We start from the raw sequence: 9,589 nt of genomic DNA, 5'->3' as shown, positions 1-9,589 counted from the left end.
TTGGGGGCAAATCACTTTTTCCGACCAATTTTCCCAGATCCATGGCGCCACTTTATCTTCACTTCCATTTAGAAGCCATCAGCTTTTACAACACTTGTCGCACTTGACTTGATCCGAGCCAAAATCTTGGTAACGTCCATAGAATACTACGCTCAAGAAGAAACTTGGTATTCAAAATTCCTCGTTTGAGATTTATTCGAGTTGAGTTTTGACGCAAAATAGTAGTTCTCCTAACCACACATTTTTAATCACTTTTTTAATTTCAGATGAAAATAGAAAAAAACCTACGATATTGCAATTTGGAACAAGAACGGAATAAAAACTAACAAGTCTATAACAACCTCCGATCCGTTCCAAGTTTTGGAACACATCTGAGATTGCTTCGAGATCAAGGTGGTGAATGATGCAAGTTAGATCAATGATTTTCAAAGACATTGAGCTTACAAAGTACCATCGTTGAAACGGTTATTCTATTAAACTCAAGTGGGAGAACCTTTCGGCAGAAATATGGTATTCATTCTCATCTCAAAGGATCAGAGCATCAAAGGGCTCGACGAGTAGAATGAAGTAGATTGGAAGAATTTGGAGAGGAAAGCTTGGGATGAATCTCTCAGACTTGGATCGAATCGCCAACGATCGAATTTGAGCCGTTCAAGCTCGGATAAGTGACAGATCGAGACACACCTACTTTTTTGTGTGCCAAGTGAAGCACTCACACTCAAATTGAGGCGCCTGAATCTTCAGAAGCATCCGCAAAAGGATTGAATGGAGCAAAAATGAAGCCGTGATCACTTAATTGATAAGGAGCCCCTCTTCCAACCCCCTGAAAAGCAGTCCACCTTGATGATTGGAGCAGATCCGTGAGTGATACACGACCAATAATCGTTATATCATGGTCCTTTTTGTGCAATTCATTAACGAAGATCGCCATGATCTCAGCAAAATGCCCAAGCACTCGCTCTCAGCTCCATTATCGAGACAAAAAAATCAGTCACCAGACGTGCAGAAGATATTTGGGCTCCTAGACGAAATATGCTATACTTGGACGAATTTGTCTTTAGAGCAAAATGCAACGTGTGGTGCAATGTGAACAAGAAAAAGAGATTATGTATGCTAAAATTGTGGATTGCATAAAATGAATTCCTGGGTGAATGGGTTGACGTTTGGCCATCTGTTGTCTGCTCGGAGGAAAGTTTCAGATTTCCTGACCAAATTGCACTTTCCTGGAAAGCAAAAATGTCAAATGGCTCAAAAGATTTCGGATTTGGCTTGAATCTCCCCAGACAAACTTCAATGAATGGAAACATGCATACCATGTACACTAATAAGGATGTATAGTGACAAAGTATAATTGCCACTTCTACGGTAAATATAAGCTTGATTGGACTTAAAGGACACATAATTGGTGGATTCTCCCACTTGATTAAATTTGAAAAGAAATCTAGTGAGGTTCAATATTTCTTAATAGCCAATTGCAATTATCTAATCGTTGGAATATTACAAATGCCGTCCCAAAACTTCATTATGCTTGCTTTTAATACTTTCAACATCTGTAGAAATTAGGCCATACATTGAATGAACCAGTGTTTTTTGTGTCCTTGAATAGTGAAAGGACACCTGTAAGATGAGGATTGGACATGGCAATAGGCAAGGATATGCCACTTTGTGATAACAATATTTCAGCTCGCCAAAAGTTACAAGGGATACTGCCATTCGGTATGAAAAAGCGAATTAAAAGAGGAAAAATGATACAATTTTGAGGTATCTCCCTCTCAATGAAAATATGGTAATTTTATGGTTTATCTAGCAAAATGTCTATATTTTTAGGAATAGGTAATTATGAATGTAATAAAAGGTGTGTGGCTTGACCTGAAACCTGAAATGACAATACATTCCTGCCTGTTTCAATTTATGCATTCCCCTCCTTTGACAAAAAGTAAAATCGACCCAACTCTGCTGATGTCCACTCCACTAGATAAAGGTTTCTCTGGATAATGTTATTAAGACATTCTTGGTCTAACTCAGTACCCAAAAAAAATTGTGTCACTAATTTCACTTTAAACAAACTATCAATTTTCTAACTCATCTCTTGAGCAAAACAGTCTTGAATTCCATTTTTTGATTCATTCTACTATGTAAATACAAAAAGCAAAATCAAAATATTTTTTGTTGACTTTATATCATGTCCCGGGTAATTTATATTACCCGGGATTAACGGATTTTCTCCTCTGACAGCCTTGGCTTTTTATTCAATCTTTCATGCATTGTTTCCAACCAGGGAATGACCACAAGTAGGATGGAGAGCGAATACAAATGACTGGCTTTACAATTTGGCGTGCGCCAATCCATTGTAAAGTCTCAGTTGGTCTTAGATGAGACTTGAGACCAACTTACTTACAATCATCTTGCTTTTATGTTCTATTGTAAATGCTAAGAAATTAAATGATAATAAAATAAAAATGAATAAATTGATGAGACAATGCCGGTTCTTTTCTTGACGAAGCTGCCAACATCTGTCCACAAATGATGCGAAATAATCCGCAAGCTAACAAATTACTCTTAAATTAATTTCAGACCAATAACCAACACGATAACACGATGAATTGGCAGTAACTGTTTTGACGCCCAACCCTGTATCTACCGACCATCGAGCTCACCGAGAATCCAAACTCAAGCTTGAATCTGGTTCTTTTAGCTTACCACTCTTTCTTGGGGGCGTGACTGAACACGTCGCCCCAAGAGTTGGGATGGTATTTAGTGAATGGCTGAACCCACGATGACAACGTCTCTAACAAAAAAGAAGACGAAGAAGCCAAGTGCAGCAACGAACGAGGCGTTCTTCACAAAGGCACGCCGATCAAAATCTTCCAAAGTTGACGTGAACAGAAGCCGTTGTGGTCAACGGCTTTATTGACTTGAGAATCCCAAGAAATTGACTTTCTCATGCTCACATGAAGCCAAAATGATTTGTGTTGCTTCTCATACACTCGGGCATCATCATATACTTTGGCGCCGCTTTCACAGACTGGTAGATTAGATTGGATGCCTCTGTTACTTGCTCAAAGATTGATTGTTGCTAATAGGTTTGAAATCACTGTTACTCTGAAAATTCATCAACATCCATTTCTGCAATACGTAGCAGTAGGTCTGCAAAATTTTCATGATTACTTATATGTTGCTTGGATTATACTTTTAACCAATATGGCCTCCACTGCAATTGATGATGGCCTCCAGGCGCTTGCGGAAGGCCATGCACTCATCCCGAAAGTATTCCAGGCAAATGGAGTCCCATTGCTCGTTGACCTATTTGAAATTTAATGGGATTTTTTTGTTGCTAAGATTTACGGATTTCGTAACCGATACAAAGAATGTTATTCAAAGAAAAAAATGTCTTGTTTGATAGATTAAAAGCAAACTTTAACAAGAAATGGTCAAGAAAAATAATAAAACACTTGGTCTACCAACGAATTGGTATTAACCGATCTACGGATGAGGCCCCTGAATGTAGGGTTGGTCGGGGATTTTATAAAAATGCTGATCTAAATGACTTTTAAACGATAAGGTAGGGTCAGTCCTTAGTTCCGACGGTAAGAGGTTCCAAAGTCGCCGAAAACGGTTTACTACATAAGCTTTTTACATTACTTTCCGAAAAAAGGTATGAATTACTGGAATTTCTTTCCCTGTAATAATTTTAGTTGTAATTTTGTTAGTGGGTATTTCGTTATTACTGTTCTAATTGAAGGTTGATAATTTGGCACAAGACGCTTTCTCCTTGCACATTGCACAGATGGGAAGTTTTTCAAGCTTCCGAATTTTGTTACAAAAGGCGGTTTTGAAGATACAAGAGGGGATTGAAAAGGAACGGCTTTATCCAAGGTTGTGAAGTTCACTCATTTCAAACTTGCGTGAAAAAGAGGTTTCTTTTAGTTAATGCACTATCTTGTCAAATTTATCAACCTTTATTGTTAATTCTGTACTTGAAACAGACATGAAAAAGAAAAGGTGAAATGACGTTTACTTACGCCCATCTGTTATCCTACTCATCGGCGTCAAAGTAGAAAGCACGTAAAATATTGTTAGAAAGGGTTACAATTTTGAATTTGCGTAAATTATTATCTTCATGCTCCCACTCAGATTGTCCCCCGGGCTAGCTCAAAGTGTTTTGGCTAACCAAGAAACATGACATGAGAGAGCAAAATATTTCTAGTCCTTTGCCACAACTGTACAGGCTAGTATTATGATTGTAAGTTAATAGAAAAGACATTTAATTCATTAATAAAGATAGAAAAGGGGGTTGCAAAATATCCCTTTTCTTTGAAAGCCTAAATTGGAGGTTTTTAAAAACTTTGCAAATACTCTGTTGAATATGACTCCAGGGTGCTGTTTTTTAATGCCCTTGCCTCAGAGCTAACCTTCAATTGGCTATGCTCATCGAACTTTCCATTATTTTGTAGGACTACACCTAAATCTTTCATAAATGGGACCCGATAAAAATCTTTAACTCCATTATCTACAAGTGGAGCACTCAAAAGAGTTGACGCAAAGGTCATAGAGGGGAATTTTGTTCCATTCAAGGCCGCATTAGTCTCAATGACCCAACAGTAGATTCAATCACGGATTGCAAGATAGAAGGGTTAAATAGAAATCGGCAGAACAAAAAGAATAAAGTGGCACACGCTTACCAACACACGTAAAATAAAAGGGAGCACACCAAAATTATGAAGTGGCACACCAAAACTATAAAGTGACACACCAAAACTATAAAGTGGCACAAGCAAGGGGGCACACAATAGTGTTTGTGGCACACCAAAAATAGAAATTGGTCCACCTAATTTAAAAGGGTACACACAAAGAATAAAAATTGGCATACCAAAGGAAAATCAGAAGAAGATTCATAATAAGCACAGGGAAAAGGTTTTAAAGCACACCAAACATGAAAATGGCAGACCAAATAACAAAAAGGCACACGAAGTAACAAAAAGGCACATGAAATAACAAAAAGGCACACCAAACAATAAAAAGACACCATGAATAATAAAGTTAGAAATCTATCACTTAGATATGCTTGAGTTGTTGAGGCACCCAACAAGCAAGGTTTGGTCTCTAACAGACCTGAAATTGGGTGCTCTTGAACAACTTAGTAAGGCATGGTCTGGAGGGTGCAATTGAAAGAATGTAGTAGATGAGCTAACAACATTAAAGCGCTCTAGACAGTCTTTGCTACCACAGATAAACATGAAAGGAAAACTTAGAGCTTCGAGTTGAGGAAGAACAATATGGAAGCATTTTCACTTTACATGACTGAAAATGTGAATGCTGAATGTAATTTCTGTACAGGATTAAGATCAATTGCGATTAAGGTCAAACATTGATTAAATATTAACTTTAACCACACTTAGGATGTCATTTCTACATTTTCATCCCCAATCATCCATAACTACTATTGATAAAATGGAATAATTGTCTTCTTTCTCCCTTCCAAGGAATGAGTAATTTGTTGATTGCTTCTGAAATCTCCTCTCTCCCACCCTGCTATCCCACTTTGAAGATGTCTCAGGAAGTTCTTGCTTCAGGATTGAAGTCACTCTCAGGAACGCCAAGGTGTAGTTAGGTCATGAACACTGACTTTGCTGGCAACATAACACACGAAACCACATTATCCAGTATCTTGCCATTTATCGGCAGCCCTGACAACTTACAAGATCAGCTAGGAAAAGAGATGGGCGACCGGGCCCTTACGTCTTCAGCAGGACGATTATTTCTAGCAAAATGGAATCTCGGACCAACTTTTACTGAATCTTGATTCTGCCCTTTCTGAGCTGTTGGAAGTAACTTTTACTGAATCTTGATTCTGCCCTTTCTGAGCTGTTGGAAGTTACGCTATGATTTCAAAAAAAAGTAAAACTGTTAGATTGTCACGTAAAAACCAATTAACTGAGCTCTTTTTACAAACACGGTCATCCAGCCTTGATTATGCTTTGCACCCATTCATCGTTAGTTGGTCAGCTTACCCTCACAAGCCCTCAAGTTCTGTGCATGAGTCAGGACCTCTAGTGCGCTGGTTTCACAGATGTTGTATGTCGTTAAAAAATGAACTCTGAGATGTCAGCAGCTTGCATACACTGAAGGTTGCGTTGGTTACCTTCCGTCCATGACGTAGCGTATTGTAACTTTTGAAGAGTTTTTGGTTGAAATGAAAAAAATATTGCATAGAAACCATTTATATATTAGGTTGATTTCATGATAAATTAAGCGCTAAATTGTAAGACCCATTCATCTGACCCCCACAAGAAAAGGACTTAAGCAATAATGGTTCAATACAATAGTTTTAGTTGGGCTGGGTTGGAAAGGGCTCAACCAATCTCTAAACACAAACAGTGCCTGAATGTAGGTATAAATCCATGCAGCATTTATACTGGTGCAACAAAGCAAAAAAGAAAATGGACTCAATGATTAATAAAAGCATCCCACACTCATACTTGTTTCCTAAATACCATTCAAATCCGAAATCGTATTGTCTAACCCGTGTGTACATTAACTGGATATTGTTTTATTGCGATGTGTTAGACATCATTATGGTTGCAAAAGTAAAGCCAATGGTAAGTGTGTAGGTGTTCACCGCAATGAAGACAGTTGCAGGTCATGGACCAACAGTAATTGGAGACAAACTGCCAAATCGGCCCCAGATAGGTTCATGAGAGATGATGAGAGACTTGTGCCCTGAACAAGCGCGCCAAATCGTCTTTGCTCTAACTCCTCCATGAATAACGCTAGAGTATGTAGAGCAGCTTGACAGCTGTCATCTCAAAATTCACTTTTTAACGACCATACAGATGTTGTGGGCTACTTTGCTCTTTATGTGTACTAACATTTGATTTGTGTGCCATGACCAAGTTTGGTGTGCCAAAATCTGTTGTTGGTGTGCTTGCTTTTGTTTGTGTACTTTGTTATCTAAGCGTGTGCCAGTTGATTTATTGGTGTGCTAACCAAAAACTTTGGTGTGCCTTTTTCCTTTTTTGGTGTGCCTGTTTTTATGTCACCCTTGCTAGAATTATGGACTGTGAATGAGCTTCCCGCCAAATTGGCTTGCGCTTGATCATAGTGACTCTGAGTCACTTTCTGAATCAAATTGATAAAATAAGAACTGTAGACCTCCTCAACTAAAGGCAGGTCATCTTTATTCTACTTTCCTGTTAAGTTGTTGGTCTCAAAGTTATGTTGTTAAAAGCTTCTGTAGCAGACAAAGAGCAGGCCGAAAATTCCAATTTGATGTAGTGTGGACTTGGTACCAACAACTTCCCAAATACGCTATTCCCAAGAATTGGAATCAATTCATTGCCAATAACAAGATAAAATTGGAAAACTTGCCCACTTTTTTTGTTCTTTATCTATTCCATCTTTTTCCCCTTTTTGTAACTTTTTTCTTTAACTCTCTTTCTCTTTTTGCAACTTCTTTTCCCTTGTTGAAACTTTTTCTTTAACTCCCTTTTCCTTTTTGCAACTTTTTTCTTTGGCTCCTTTTCCCTTTTTCCAACTTTTTTCTTTAACTCGTTGACCGAAAACATGGCCACATTGTATGAGACTAAGTCAGAAATTTCTTGCTCACTGAATGGAGGCTATGGCATTACGCCGTGCGGTTGAGTTATGCATGGGAGGTAACAAGCCAGTGGTTTAGTCGTTCCTCAAAAAAAAGAAACGCATTATATTCTTGTTAATTTTTTTTGTTTGGTATTTTACGGGCTTTTCTAACCGTCACAGGGAATGTAATCCCCACTACTATAAAAATAAAAGATTATAATTCGTCTATTTATTAGCTTTCAATCTTTATATGATATTTGGTCCACCAACGAATTTGAGTTGGCAGACCGAGCTAGTCCTTGAATGAAGGGTTCATCTGGAATGCTATCTAAAAATTGGTCCAAGTCTGACTTGAAAGATGCTACTGGATCATTAAGGCCTACGTATTCCCTACGAATATTAGAGGGAAACAAATTAAACAATGAAGGAGCCTAAGAAAGAAGTGAAGTTGACTTCATTGTTCGAACTAGCCTGGATTCTCGAGGACTTGAAGGTGCTCTCAAAATGTATATTAAGCCTCTACGGTCACTAGAATTGACCCTAAATCTTGGGCTGATGCTTTTGAAGACGTACAGTATCAGATACCTTTCGTACCTTCTCTAAACACTGTACAGTCCCAACTTTTTTAGCCTCTACCAATACGAGAGCTCTCTCATTCCTGTGATGTTCCTAGTGAAACATATTTGGACTTGTTCGACGTTTTGCAAACCTTCTGAACTCATTGGAGCCAAAATGGGTGAAGCATACTCAAGATGTGGCTGAACAATCAACTTGTACAGAGTTAACATTGTGACGTTATCTTTGGACTTAAGCATGCGATATATCCAGCCACACATTTGTAAGGTAGAAAAGTTTTTAATCTAATATTGCGTAGTATATCTTGTTTTTTTAGCACCTCTACTGTATTGAAAAGTACCCCAATGACCCTTAAATATTTATGCTGAAATTGTCAGACGGGCACTACTTAAAGGAATCATGTTGATCACTCAGGCTTCCCCTTTGATTTTGACTGAACTTGGACGAACTGCGCAACACAGGAACGAGGAAATAGCTTATCAAATATATGAATAGCGTCAGGTATTCCTTTGCCATCAAAATGTCATCAAAAGAGGGATGGCAGGACTTCAAACTAGAGCTCCCACACAATAAACTTTATCGACGGAACTGATCATCAGAGTGAGTTTGGCTGTGCCGCTGCGATAGTATGAGCCACAGAGGAGCCGGCCATTAGATTTAACGACATGAACTTTAAAAGCAGATATTTGGCTCATGCAAGAGCAATTGATATTTTTTGAATCAAACGTGTGTCAAAGAGTGTATTCATTGATTCAAAACTATGACATTCATGATTAAGGCCATGGTCGTGTTAAAAAAGGGAAAAAGTACATGTAACAGCTCAAGATAGTCCAAGCCGCCTAAGAGTGCCCAAACGTCCCTGTGATACTATTTTATCTCCCCGCAGTAAGTAAAAATGGAATCACCTAACCTTTAAAGATCATTCCTAATAGTTTGTGCTTGTTTTGGGACAGGGTCTTAGATATGCTAGATATAGGATGACAAGGTTTGTATCCATTTACATCTATCTATAAACTGATTTCATGCTAGCACCGGATAACAAGTTTATCTAAAAAAGTGTCTCCACTTCCATTATAATTTTCTGATTTTACCTGTTCAGTGAACTGAGCACTGGAATTGAAAATAAAGTACCATCAAAAAGACACAAAATATAAGCAGAAATGATTATGAACATTAAAAAAAGGAAGGGCTTTCATTCTTTTTTATGAAAAACACGAATTACCGGAATTTTAGTCACAAACTTGTCCAAGTCTGACTTAAATCCTGCTAATGGATCAACGCCTACATAAGCCCTACGAATATTTGAGGGCAGCAAATTGAACAATGAAGGAGCCCGAGAAAGAAGAGAGGTGGACTTCATTGTTTTAAGTAGCCTGGATTCTCGAGGGCTTGAAGGTGCTCTCAAAACGCACGTTAAGCCTCTACGGTCACTACA

Source organism: Tigriopus californicus, chromosome 10, assembly GCF_007210705.1.
Source record: "Tigriopus californicus strain San Diego chromosome 10, Tcal_SD_v2.1, whole genome shotgun sequence".
Lineage (NCBI taxonomy): Eukaryota > Metazoa > Arthropoda > Copepoda > Harpacticoida > Harpacticidae > Tigriopus > Tigriopus californicus.
The sequence above is the reverse complement of the archived record's forward strand: the minus strand, read 5'-3'. Positions refer to the sequence as shown.